The following is a 15,055-nucleotide window of genomic DNA, read 5'->3' as shown; positions in this document are numbered from 1 at the left end:
AGGTTTGTGCAATTTAGCTGGCCTTACCTTACTTGACTTTCAGGAGTGTTGCGAATATTATTTTCCGTTCAACACTTTCATTTAGTAATTTTAACAATCTTTAACACTTCACAGGCAGTTTCTTTGTCAAACACTTATCAAATTTATTTATTATTCACTAAATCTAACAATTAATTCGATTAAAAATGGAATTTATTAGCATTTTTTTCGCGAATTTGGAACAAAACACAACAAAACTATTTTTAACAGCTGAAATCCAATTGCCACAGCTGACCGCTTATAAATCGAATTCACCACAACAGCTGTGCAGAGGGAGATGTGTTTCGTGAGCATAACGAGCTAATGGTGATAATAGTGCTACGCACGCTATTATCACTACAGACAGGGTAGGGGCTATTACCCTAGATGAAGGAATTTTAAAGGGGTTGAAAAACAAACAATAATTTTAAAATTATTTCGAAAACAAGCAAAAGCGTGTTAAGTTTAGGTGGGTAGAAACTTATATACCCTGCACCGTAGATCGCATATACCAATTGTCTTAATTGCAAATTTTGCCCATGAATATTCCACTAAGGAACAGGGGCAAACTTCTCACATATCAATGAATGCAGTCCGACTTAAGTTTAAGCTCAATGATAAGGGACCTCCTTTTTATAGCCGAGTCCGAACGGCGTGATGCAGTGCGACACCTCTTTGGAGAGAAGTTTAATATGGCATAGTACCTCACAAATTTTTAACCTTCGTTGAAAATTTTTTCTGTTGGTCACGTCAGGATTTGAACCCAGGCCTTCAGCGTCATAGGCGGACATGCTATAGGATGGGGGGTATACTAATTTCGTCATTCCGTTTGTAAAACCTCAAAACATGCGTCTAAGACTCCATAAAGTATATACATATATTCTTGGCGTCATTTTAAGTCGATCTAGCCATGTCCGTCCGTCCATCTGTCGAAGGCACGCTAACTTTCGAAGGAGTAAAGCTAGACATTTGAAATTTTGCACTAATATATCTTATTAATGAATGTCGGTTGGGATTGTAAATGGGTATATAGCTGCAATATGTTTTGATATAGCTGCAATATAAACCGATCTGGGGTCTTGACTTCTTGAGCAACTAGAGGGAGCGATTCCCAACCGATTTGGCTGAAATTTTGCAAAAAGTATTTTATTATAACTTCCAACTACTGTACTGTGGTTAAAATCAAACTGTTGTTGTTGTTGTTGTAGTAGCAGTGTGTGGTACACTGAGGCGGCAGCCCTTGCCGATAAAGGAATTCATCGGGTCAATCCGGTACATACAACCGGCTGCCATGGGATTGCCTGATCATCAATCCGTAACGTGATATAGCTGTCATATAAACCGATCTGGGATCTTGACTACTTGAGCCACTAGAGAGCGCAATTCTCATGCAATTTTTGCATGAAGTGTTTTGTTATGACTTCCAACAACTGTGCCAAGTATGGTTCAAATCAGTCTTTAGCCTGATATAGCTGCCATATAAACCGATCTTGAATATTGACTTCTTGAGCCAGTGTAGGACGCAATTTTTATCCGATTTGGCTGAAATTTTTGCGTGAGTTGTTTTGTTTTGATTTCCAACAACTGTGCCAAGTACGGCTGAAATCGATGTATAACCTGATATAGCTGTCATATAAACCGATCTGGGCTCTTGACTTCTTAAGCCTTTAGAGAGCGCAAATGCTATCTGATTTCGATGAAATTTTGAGCGACGTGTTTCGTTATGACTCTCAACAACTGTGCAAAGTGTGGTCCAAATCGGTCCATAACCTGATATAGCTACCATATTAACCGATCTGGGATCTTGACTTCTTGTGCCTCTATAAGGCGTAAATTTAATGCGATTTGTCTGAAATTTTAAGAGGATGTTTTTTTATGATATAGCTGCCTTATTAACCGATCTAGGATCTTGAATTCTTGAGCTTCTATAGGGCACATGTATTATCCGATTTAGGTTAAATTTTGTACAACAGCTTCCCCCATGACCTTCAACATACGTGTCAAATATGGTCTGAATCTGTCTATAATCTAATACAGCTGCCCTATTAAACGATCTCCCTATTTTACTTTTTGTGCCCCTAAAGGGCGAAGTCTTTATTCAATTTGGCTGAAATTTTACATAATGACTTCTACTGTGGTCTCCAACATTCATTCCATTATGGTCCGAATCAGACCATAACTCGATATAGCTCCAATAGCATAGCAATACTTCTCTTTTATCTTTTGCTTTCCTTTGTTTGCCTAAAAATGGAATACCGCCCAAAGAACTCGACAAATGCGATCCATGATGGAAGGTATATAAGATTCGGCCCGGCCGAACTTAGCACGCTCTTACTTGTTTCAATCTCACAAACGAATGTGTTGAGTAACTATTGCCATTTATGGTAATAGCGTCTTCGTTTTATGATAATACTGTTTCCCATTAACGGTTCTTGTCAACGCTGCATAACTAAGGTGAGTAGTTGAGTCACCATACTTTCTTAAACGTAGTTTGTTGTATGCCGCCAGAGGTCTCTGCTTTTCGAATTATGTATTGGTAAACTTAAATGGTTTTAGTTAATTCGCAATAATTTGCATACCAATTTAAAATCACAAATGTTGCTGATAAAGGTCTTTCTTGGTAAAAGAAGTTACATAGACTTCTACACGGATGGTTCCAAACCAGACGATCTGATGGGCTTTGGGGTGTACTCTGAAGAACTAGGACTGGTCATATTGAGAAGGTTACCCAACCAATGAAGTGTGTATCAAGTAGAGATCCTTGCAATAAAGGAAGTGATGGAATGGCTAAGATACAATGTTATTGTGACGATTGGCATAAATATCTTCTCAGACAACCAGGAGAACCTATTTCTGAATTCAAAAACCACCCTTGACTGTCGCAGATCTCTCTACGAGATGGCTTAACAGTTCAAAATCCACCTGTTCTGGGTGTCGGGCCACAAAGATATCCCAGGTTACTGTAAAGTTGATGAGCTTCAACTACCTTACACACACTGGAATTTGTGGGTATGCCTCTAGCGACATGTAAGCAAAGTTTTCAGGACCAGGCCCGAAGGACAACGCGTAATAAATGGTAACAAAGAGAGGGCTGTGAGCATTCCAAAACTATGGGGCCTTATCTAGACTTAAAGAGGTCTAACGCTTTGCAGTCACTGCCTAGAACAGATGTCTCAGTCATCAGGTCACTGTCTAATAGGAAAACATGCTGACAGACTGAAGGTTGCCAGTAACGACTTTTGCAGAAGCTGTGAGGACATCGAAGAAGAAAAGACTATAAAACACCTTCTGTGTGTCTGTCTCGCAGAAGGCCCGAAGGACAACGCTTAATAAATGGTAACAAAGAGAGGGCCGTGAGTATTCCAAAAATATATGGCCTAATCCAGACATGAAGAGGTCTACCGCTTTGCTGTCACTGCCTAGAACAGACGTCTCAGTCATCACGTCACTGTCTAATCGGAAAACATGCTGACAGACTGAAGGTTTCCCGTAATGACTTTTGCAGAAGCTGTGAGGACATCGAAGAAGAAGAGACCATAGAACACCTTCTGTGTGTCTGTCCCGCAGAAGGCTGAAGGACACCGCGTAATAAATGGTAACAAAGAGAGGGCCATGAGTATTCCAAAACTATGTGGACTAATCTAGACTTGAAGAGGTCTACCGCTTTGCAGTCACTGCCTAGAACAGTCATCAGGTCACTGTCTAATCGGAAAACATGCTGACAGACTGAAGGTTGCCAGTAACGACTTTTGCAGAAGCTGTAAGCACATCGAAGAAGAAAAGGCTATAAAACACCTTCTGTGTGTGTGTCCCGCAGAAGGCCCGAAGGACAACGCGTAATAAATGGTAACAAAGAGAGGGTTGTGAGTATTCTAAAAATATGTGGCTTAATTTATACTTGAAGAGGTCTACCGCTTTGCTGTCACTGCCTAGAACAGACGTCTCAGTCATCACGTCACTGTCTAATCGGAAAACATGCTGACAGACTGAAGGTTGCCAGTAACGACTTTTGCAGAAGCTGTAAGCACATCGAAGAAGAAAAGGCTATAAAACACCTTCTGTGTGTGTGTCCCGCAGAAGGCCCGAAGGACAACGCGTAATAAATGGTAACAAAGAGAGGGCCATGACTATTCCAAAACTATGTGGACTAATCTAGACTTGAAGAGGTCTACCGCTTTGCTGTCACTGCCTAGAACAGTCATCAGGTCACTGTCTAATCGGAAAACATGCTGACAGACTGAAGGTTGCCAGTAACGACTTTTGCAGAAGCTGTAAGCACATCGAAGAAGAAAAGGCTATCAAACACCTTCTGTGTGTGTGTCCCGCAGAAGGCCCGAAGGACAACGCGTAATAAATGGTAACAAAGAGAGGGTTGTGAGTATTCTAAAAATATGTGGCTTAATTTATACTTGAAGAGGTCTACCGCTTTGCTGTCACTGCCTAGAACAGTCATCAGGTCACTGTCTAATCGTCTCAGTCATCAGGTCACTGTCTAATCGGAGAACAAGCTGACAGACTGAAGGTTGCCAGTAACGACTTTTGCAGAAGCTGTGAGCACATCGAAGAAGAAAAGGCTATAAAACACCTTCTGTGTATGTGTCCCGCAGAAGGCCCGAAGGACAACGCGTAATAAATGTTAACAAAGAGAGGGTTGTGAGTATTCTAAAAATATGTGGCTTAATTTATATTTGAAGAGGTCTACCGCTTTGCTGTCACTGCCTAGAACAGACGTCTCAGTCATCAGGTCACTGTCTTATGGGAAAACATGCTGACAGACTGAAGGTTTCCCGTAATGACTTTTGCAGAAGCTGTGAGGACATCGAAGAAGAAGAGACCTTCTTTGTCTCTGCCCCGCACTGGCAGTCAGAAGAAGTTCAACTTTAGGTTCTCATTTCTTTGAGAACCTGTCTGATGTAGCGGATGTGAACATTCGCAAGTTGTTGGGCTTTTTAAAGCGATCCGGAAGGTTAAACGATAAGAACTATAAAGCATCTTCCTTCTTCTGTTACTGTGGAGTCAAATGAAAATTTTGCCCATGAATATTCCACTAAAGAACAGGGGCCAACTTCTCACATATCAATCAGTGCAGTCCGATTCAAGTTTAAGCTCAATGACTAGGGGCGTCCTTTTTATAGCCGAGTTTGAACGGCGTGCTGCAGTGCGACACCTCTTTGAAGAGAAGTTTTACATGGCATATTACCCCACAAATGTTGCCAGCATTAGGAGGGGAAAACCACCGCTGAAAATTTTTGCTGATTGTCTCACCAGGATTCGAACCCAGGCGTTCAGCGTCACGGTGGCCTCCGCGCTACGGTGGTCTCCGTTCCTATGGCATCACAATGGACGAAAACGTCTAAGTGAGTCTGATAGTGGACTGCCATTTAAACCTAACCTAACCTGCCCTACCCTAGGTGGGGACACAATACCAGACATGAACCAACTTAGGGGCGTGGTATCTAAAACAATTAAGGAACAATTGTAAGTAGCACGGTAATTGTTTTTAGTATTTAGAGCGCACAACAAGCCGATTACTGGCTTAGGTATATGTGTATAGAGGCATGGGGCGGATTAATATCCGCACCCTCTTTTCAGCCTAATCTAACATACTGCATAGCAAAATTTTCCGATTTATTTGATTTTCCTTGCACGTTCGTTCATGGCAGGCCAGAGATTTTTCAAACCATAAACCAACGCTGACATTTTTCTCTGATGGTCTCACCGGGATTCGAACCCATGCAAACCTCTTTGGAGAGAAGTTTTACATGGCACAGTACCTCACAAATGTTGCCAGCATTTGGAGGGGAAAACCATCGCTGAAAACTTTTGCCGATTGTCTCACCAGGATTCGAACCCAGTCGTTCAGTGTCATAGGCGAACATGCTAACCTCTGCGCTACGGTGGCCTCTGTTCCTATGGCATCGCAATGGACGAAAACGTCTAAGTGAGTCTGATAGTGGACTGCCACTTAAACCTAACCTAATCTACCCTACCCTAGGTGGGGACTCACTACCAGACATGAACCAACTTAGGGGCGTGGTATGGAAAACAATTAAGGAACAATTGTAAGTAGCAAGAAATTCCTCATGCAGATTTTCTTCTTCGGAGTTACTTTTTAGTATTAAGAGCGCACAACTAGCCGATTACTGGCTTAGGTTTATGTCCATAGTGTCATGGGCGGATTAATATCCACACCCTCTTTTCAACCCAACCTAACCTAACATACTGTGTAGCAAAAATTTTCGATTTATCTGATTTTCCTTGCACTTTCGTTCAATGTCATGGCTGGCCAGAGATTATTCAACTATTGTTTGTGTATTATTTGGCCATAATCTCTTTTGTGCAAAAGTTCATGATCGTCCATCTAACCCATTATAGTGGTTAGTTTGCTATGGCACTATCATTACGCTTTGGAACTTGATCGGAGCAACTACTAATGGTGATGAGTGTGATGAGGTGCTTGTGGTCATTGGGTGGAGTACGGAGAGGAGGAGTAGTAGGATTTTCCATATTCATTCAAAATTATATGCTTCAATGGTTTTGTTGACACGAAACGCTCCACAAATGGCAAAGGGAGGGGGGCCATGTGTGCGGGTATTTGTGTTTGCTCCAATGAAGATGTTTGCCCATTGCATTTATGCTGGTCAAGAGCTATTAAACCCCCCCCCGTACAAAGCGTTTTGCCTGGTTGCAACCTAATTGTCGCAATTTTATACCAAAGCAGCAGCTATACACATGCGGTGGGTTCAAAATAGGTCAGGGTTATTACGTACGTTGCGAGTAATGCCCCAACAACGTGTGTATGTGGTATATTTAAATTGTCCATGTATTGGAGAGGGATTTTTGGCGTAATTTTATAGTATTTTCCACTGAGTCACTGAACGAATGGCCGGTAGTATGTTATGAGCTAAGCTTAATTTTTTGCGTATTGAATGAATGAAAATTAGTTTCATTGTTTGTTTAGTTCTTGGAAAATTCCACACAGAATTATCACTTCCGGTGGGGAAGTGATGGAAGCACTTGGTTTTTACAGGAACATTTTAATTAGCCCATATAATATATTGTTGGGCACATATAACAGCAATTTCTTCAATTAGGTAGGTTTGTATTGAAATGGGTGTTTAGAGGAACGTGCTGAATCTTTTAGATTGTGCAAATAATAATTAAGGTTTAACTTTAGAACAAAACCATTGCATGAATAGTCAAATATAAAAATGTTTAGTAAACTTGATCCTTGTGAGGATCTTTTCATTAGAGATTTAGTGAAAAATGAAGGTTTAGGGCTGACCTAAAACATTGAAAAGTATTTGATCGAGCTTCCAAGCAGCTAGACTTACTGTTTTCAATGTTTTTTTTTTTCTATAGAACAGCATTAATGCAATGGGTAAACATTTCCATCCATTTCCATTGAAGCAAACACAAATACACGCAAACATGACTTCCCTTTCCGTTTGCCACTTGCGGTGCGTTTCGTGTCAATTAAACCATTGAAGCATATCATTATGAATGAATATGGACAATCGTCTTACTCCTCCTCGTGATCGACTCTATGATCTCCACCATGACCATTAATAATTGTTCCGATCAAGTTCAAAAGCCTAATTAAGGGGCACTCACTAGCCCCTATCATGGGTTAAAGAATATGGCAAAACTAACAATAGTTGAAAAAACTTTGGCCAGCCATGACATTGAATAAAACTGCAAGGAAAATCAGATAAAGCGGCAAATTTTGCTTTATAATATTTTTAAAATAAAACAAGTAAAAGCGTGCCAAGTTTGGCCGTGCCGAATCTTGAGAACCCACCACCATGGCTAGGTTAGGTTGAATGGGTCGCCCACCAAAGGTGAGTTCACTCGAAGGCCAGTTTGGCCCATTGTGGTACCCTAGAGAGAGAATGGAAAGAAAAACAAGTAAAAAGGCATTAAGTTTGGCCGGGCGGAACTTTGGATACCCACTACCTCGGGTATCTATGTAAATCCCTTTTCCTCACAGTTCGGTGAAAATTGAATAACTTAAGCATTCAAATTTGACACGGACATTGAGTGCCTTTATTTGAATCCCATATGATCTTTATTGGTCTACGAATTAAAGTTTGGATGTAAGGTTTATTCCATTCTTAAAATACTTTATTTCAGCCCAATATTATCATTATATCTGATTTAGGGGTGTTTTCGGGAATGAGGTGGTCCTCCCGACCCTTGGGGGGGACCTGAAAAAATATCAGCATCGTACTCCTCTTTCAAATACCATTTATTTAAACCCCATATTGCCATTGGTTTAGGGGAGATTACACGATGAGACGTCCCCAATAGGTTATCAAATTCGTTTTCTAATCTCAAATACCTTTCATTTGAGCCACATATTGGCATGGTCGAAAAATTTTTAGCCAATGGGGGGTGGTGAAGGGGTGATGCCCCAAATACATGGTCCCGCATTTGCATATAAAATTCGTATTCTACTCCCAAATACCTTTTGTTGAGCCCCATATTGCGATGGTCAGTAAAAAAATGCTGTTTGTGGGGTATTTTGGGAAAGGGGTAGACTCCCCGAAAATTGGTCCCGAAAGTGGGTATTAATTTGTGCTCTACCCCCCAAGACCTTTCATTTAAGCTCCACATTGACATGATCGGTAAATATGCTCGATTTATTCTCGATCTATAAATATCAGCAACGTGCTCTATTCTCATGTAATATATCATTTATTTGAACCCCATATTGCCATTGGCCATAAAATTGGATTACAAATTCGTTTTCTAATCTCATTTAAACTCCTTATTGCAAAAGTCAGCAAATATGTCCGGTTTGGGGTATTGGCCCTAAAAACTATGAATATTAAGTTCCCCTCTCTTTAAGACCCAAATTGTCTTGATGAGCAAATACGTCCTATTTGGGGGTTGTTATGGTGGTGGGACGTCCCTTGGTCACTAATACTGATATCAGATACGCGGTCTACTCCCAAATACATTTTAATTTGAGCCCCATATTTCCATAGTCGACAAACATGACCGGCTTGGAGGGTGTTTTGGGGGATGGGCGGCCACTCAGTGAGTTGACCTTGAACTATATATCGGATTCGTGTTCTACTCTAAAAGCCCTCTTATTTGAGCCTCATATTGCAATAGTCAGCAAATATTTCCTATTTGGGTGGTTTTGTGGTGATGGGGTGGCCCCATAAAAACTTTTCCCGAATACTGATATCAGATTCGTGCTTTGCTCCCACAGACCTTTTATTTGAGCCACATATTGCTATGGTCGTAAATTTCTCCCCTTTGGGGGATGTTTTTGGTGAGAGACGGCCCCCCAAACACTTGGTCCCATATTTGGATATCAGATTCGAATTATACACTCAAATACCTTTTATTTAAGCCCCATATTCCCATGGTCAGTAAATAAGTCCTATTTGGGGGGGTGTTTTGGGGAAGGGGTGGACCCCCAGAAACGTGGTCCCATATTTGGATATAAGATTCGTATTCTATTCGTAAATACCTTTCATTTGAGTCCCATAATGCCATGGTCGATGGAGTTGGGGTTGAGTTGGTCCTCCTAACACTTGGTTCGACAATTGGATATAAGATACATTTTCTTATCCTAAATACCTTCCATTTGAGTCCCATATTGTCGTGATTGGTCTTAATATATGTTTGGTAGGTTTTGGATGGGGCGGCCCCCCTAGGTACCCCATCCGAAATTTGGATAGCAAATTTTTATTTTTAGGGTACTATATGAGAGCACACAACATTTCGCTTAAATCGCACCACCCATCTCCGAGATCTGGCGTTTCTGAAAATAAGGGTAAGGGGGATCATTACGCACCATCTGTGAAAATTTCAAGAAAATCGGTTCAGCCGTTTTTGAGTCTATAAGGAACACACAAACAAACGAACAAACGAACACAAATTGATTTTTATATATAAGATAGTCCCATCTGAACCATATTTAGGTCGGGTATCAGGAGGCTAAAAATAACTCACAGTTTCAAATTTCGGCGAAATCGGTTAAAAAATAAAGCTATAATGGGCTTCAGACCCTTTATCGCAAGATCGGTCTATATGACAGCTATATCTAAAAATAGCCCGATCAATACCATATTTGGGTAGGATGTTGGGAGGCTTAAAACTGCGCACTATACCAAATTTCAACGATATCGGATAAAAAATAAAGCTTTTATGACCTTCAGACTCTCAATCGGGAGATCGGTCTATATGGTATCTATATCTTAATATAATCCGATCTGAACCATATTTGGGTCAGATGTCGGTAGCCCACTATTTTAAATTTCAGCGAAATCGGATAAAAAATAAACCTTTTATGACCTTCAGACCCTCTATCGGGAGATCGGTCTATATGGTAGCTATATCTAAATATAATCCGATCTGAATCATATTTGGGTCAGATATCGGGAGGCTTAAAATAGCCCACTGTTTTAAATTTCAGCGAAATCGGATAAAAAATAAAGCTTTTACGACCTTCAGACCCTCCATCGGGAGATCGGTGTATATGACAGCTTTATCTAAATATAAGCCACTGTTTTAAATTTCAGCTAAATCGGGTAATAAATAAAGCTTTTATGGTCTTCGGATCCTTTATCGGGAGATCGGTTTATATGGTAGCTATATCGAAATATAGACCGATCTGAACCATATTTGGGTCAGATGTGGGAGGCCTAATACTCACTGTTTCAAATTTCAGCAAAATCAGTTGAAAAATAAGGTTTTTATGGGCATTAGACCCTTTATCGGAAAATCGGTCTATATAGCAGCTAAATCCAAATATCGTCCGATTTGGCCCGTTCAAGAACTTAACCAGCGTGCATCAAAAAAAGTATATATGCCAAATTTCAGCTCAATATCTCAATTTTTTAAGGCTCTAAAGTGATTACAACAGACGGACGGACATCGTTGAATCGTGTTAGAATTTTACGACGATCCGAAATATATATGCTTTGTAGGCTCGGAAATTGATATTTCGATGTATTGCAAATGGAATGACTAAATGAATATACCCCCTATCCTACGGCGAAGGGTATAAAAATGTGAGACCTCGTACTAGAGGTCATACACGAATAAAAGAAAAAGACAAGAGGAGTGGAGAAACCCGAGAGGGAGGTGAATAACCGCCCTTCCGTACACAAGCACGGATGTACCTACGCCTGTGTTCAGTAGCTCGTGAAATGGCACGTAGGCAAGACCTATGACCGAGGTCCGCCCGGCGCAGACGAACCCCTCCTGGTGCACTCGTCCGCCCTCTCATTTCCTGGAATCCCCTCATGCCCAGGAACCCATGTTAGCGTCACATCGTGGGCCCAGAGCCTGTCCAGGGATTCCAAATTTTCCGCCACGCATCTCGAAATCAACATCGTCGACCCCAAGGCCTTGAGCGCCGCCATACTGTCCACATAAATTCTGAGTTTCGAGGGCGGTAAGCCCCTTGCCTTGCTACTGCAATGGCACAGACCTCTGCCTGAAAGACCGTACACTCGTCCGGCAGTCTAAGAGTAGACCTCCAATCCAGTCCCTGACTCCATCTTGTAGCCAAACGTGTAGATCGATGTCTCATCCTCCTCAAGTACAGGAAAACGAATCACGAATACCCCCACTCCAGTCGGCACTGATGCCGGGTAGTCGGAGATCCTCTTCAGTCTAACCTCCGTATCCATAACAACCAGAATCGAACTGTAGCTGCAACCATCCTCCTTCAGCATGCCGAGCTATCTTAGCCCTAGCGGCGCAGTTCCCAATATAGGCCCCAATGGGCTGCATATTCAGCATCGCCTCCAGGCCTGGCTGCGGTGCGGATCTCAGCGCTCCTGTGATGCCGACGCAGGCCAGTCTCTGCACCTACTCGAACTCCTACGGCGTCCCACCATACAAGTGCCAACACTGGTCTCACGACGGCCGTATACATCCAATAAATCATCTTGGGAGTCACCCCCCCCCCCCCCCCCCCACTTCCTACCGAACATCCTCCTGCAGGAGTAAAAAGCGAACAGTGCATTATGGCTTATTTTCTCAGTGTTCCTCTTCCAGGACAGTTTCGAATCGAGGACTATGGCTAGGTACTTCGCCTCCTTCGACAGCCGCAGGGTGACCCCATCCAAGGACGGGAGTCTGAACTCCGGTATCTTATATCTACGCGTAAAAAGCACCAGCTCCGTCTTCCCTGGGTTGGTCCTCAACCCATTTCTGGTAGCCCAACGCGACAACCTTCTCAGTGACCTTTCCAAGATCTCGCTGATTGTCGACAGAAACTTGCCTCGGACCAGCAGCACGGCGTCGTCCGCATAAGCGATAAACCTCGTGCCGTCCCCACCAAGATCCATTTGGATTTTATTAATCACGAGGTTCCACAGTATCGGTGAGAACACCCCTCCTTGGGGCGTTCCTCTGGTCACCCGACCTCTGACCACACAATCTCCCAGATTTGTATTCATTATCTTGCCATAAAGAATATTATTTGTCCATTGGGAAATAAAGGGGTGAATCCCCGTGCAGTCCAGTGCGACGACTATCGCCCTAATCTCCAAATTATTGAAAGCACCCTCAATATCCAAGAAGGCCGCCAAAGTGTTACTACTGTCGGAGAGACGTCTCGACCTCCTGCACCTCGTGAAGGGCCGTCTCCACCGACCTGCATTTTAGGTATGCGTGTTATGGCCCGCTGAAGTCCTCCGGCATCAGTCCCCTACTCACCTTCAGGTCAATCAGTCTTTCCAGTGTTTTTAGCAAAAACGATGACAGACTAATAGGCCTATAATCCTTCGTCGTACTGTGGTTAATTCTTCCCGCCTTGGGGATAAAGACAACCTTGACTTCCCTCCATGCCTTCGGTATGTAGGACCATGTCAGGCTCGCCCTGAAGATCTGCTCAAGCCATGGCAGGGTGAATCCAAAGGACTCCTGCAGCAGTGCCGAGATAATTTCGTCAGGACAGCCCGATTTTAATGGCCGGAAAGTGCGGACCGCCCACGATATCTTCCTTCCTTCCCTCTCCTGCCCACCCTCAGTCAGGTGCACCACATGTGATGGCTACATCTACCACCGGAAAAATAGAAATTGCTCACGCCTGCGTGGGCTTAGGGACTAGAGAGTGTATTATATGGGCGCTTGTTGCGCGAACCAATCCTCTTTAGCGTGAAGAATTTTCTCTTTCTCCTCTACGACCGCACCTCGGCTAACACAACAATCCATTGCTTCGTCACCGCGGGGCCTACAATAATGTCAGAACAGGACTCGGCAACTACGCGGTCACCAACATTGCCTCCTCCACCCTGCCATCGCCTTCATGGCCACACTCACTACCTCGGCATTCACAAGAATCATTGCCCAACGTCTTGCCACAACAGGTCCTACCACAACGCCGTAATTTAACACCATATGTCAACGTGCCCACTCTTGATGATATTAAATTAAATGCAATTCAACCATATGGACCTCCAGAACAAGATAACGGAGACAGCGGTCTACAAGCGCAGAGACGACGTCACGATTGCTACGATTCAACAAACAGCAACTCCAAACTTCACAGCTTTGACAACTACAATGCCCTACAAAGAGATAAAATAAGAAATGATGGTGGAGGCGTTGCGTTCATTATCCACCAATCAGTGCAATACAGGATGATCCAACGTGACAGGAGGAACATCTCGAACCGCAAGCAATGGCTGTCAAATCAGGTAACAACGGGATAGAACTATTACATGTATATATTCCGCCAGTTTTCTACGGCGGACGAGCCTACGTCCTGATGTTGGAGCATTGCTCGTGAGCGAGAATCACATAATCATGGGAGATTTCAACGCTCACTATGCATCCCAGCACTCAGAACATACGAAAGAGCAGAGAGGTACCGATCTGGCAGAACGTATAGATAACATCCCGTTATGCACCATAAACGAAGACGCCAAACCAGAATTTTGGAAAAATGCCCTAGCTCACACGACATTACGATAGACAGCGCAAAACTGATAGACTTGACGACATGGCGAATGATAGTCACCCTCGCCTCAGACCACATTCCAATTATCATAGAGCTTCGTTGTCTAAATGACTTCATAGTCTCCGAACGGCGAAGATTCGTTAACCAGAAAAAGGCATACTGATCTGGTTTCAGGGAGCATACTGAAGACGAATTCCGACGACAACCGCTCCCTTCAGATGTTCACAGCGCAGCAAAGATTTTCCGCCCAGTCATCACGACAGCAGTTGTCCGCTTCATCCCAGCCGGTCGAATACCAACCATCAAAGCAAATTTTCAGGCCAAAGCAGTGAGATTGGCCAAGGAATGTGGTAAGCTTCGCCTGGCAACGCAACACAAGAATAAGTGAACTTAAGGAAGAGATTGACAGGTTGGTCAAAGATCACAAACGCAAAAAATGGTTGCAGCAAGTCGAAAAATGCAACACAGGCTCTTTTGCCAATAGATTGTGGTCAACAGTGAGTTGACTCATAAACCCATCAGGGAGCACATGCCAGGTCGCAATTTCCTTTAATGAACAATGGATACCAGACTCAAACTATGTGCGAGGTTAGGTTAGGTTTAAGTGGCAGTCAGCCATCAGACTCACTTAGACGTTTTCGCCCATTGTGATACCACAGGAACAGAAGAATGAAGATGCCTTCTAGTTCCTACCGTTAAACCATCCAGATCGTTTGCGAATATTCACATCCGCTAAATCAGACAGGTTTTCAAAGAAATAAGAACCTAAAGTGGAACTCCTTCTGACTGCTGGTGCGGGACACACACACAGAAGGTGTTCTATAGTCTCTTCTTCTTCGATGTCCTCACAGTCTCTTGGTTCTCAATGCAGACTCCCAGGTCCACCCTGTCCTCTAGCTTTGATCCATTTGTGTAGCATGAACTTCCAGATGGCAATACCAGAGTTCCGACAATACAAGATCGTGCCCATGGTAGTGCCTTGCACTCGACCCCCAGTATTGTCCTGCGATGATATTACGTGCCTCTTTTTTCTATCCACTCTCTCGCCGTGTTAAGTCTCATAGCCGCAGTGACTGCCTAATACTTAATATATATGTATGTCTA

The 15,055-nt window shown here is 43.0% G+C and overlaps 1 protein-coding gene across 2 annotated transcripts in view; it reads right to left on the bottom strand.

Moving 5' to 3' along the window:
- The window catches only part of LOC106093671 (protein N-terminal asparagine amidohydrolase), a 176,822-nt gene extending 176,585 nt beyond the window's left edge, over nucleotides 1-237 (bottom strand). For both annotated transcript variants that reach the window (XM_059368917.1, XM_059368916.1), the window contains exon 1: nucleotides 33-237. The gene's annotated coding sequence lies outside the window, so the exon portion shown is untranslated. The remainder of the gene's footprint in view (nucleotides 1-32) is intronic.
- Nucleotides 238-15,055: the final 14,818 nt, after the last annotated feature.

Source organism: Stomoxys calcitrans, chromosome 5 (genome assembly GCF_963082655.1).
Source record: "Stomoxys calcitrans chromosome 5, idStoCalc2.1, whole genome shotgun sequence".
Taxonomy (NCBI): Eukaryota; Metazoa; Arthropoda; class Insecta; order Diptera; family Muscidae; genus Stomoxys; species Stomoxys calcitrans.
Note: the sequence above shows the minus strand (reverse complement) of the source record. Positions and strands in the feature narration are given on the sequence as shown.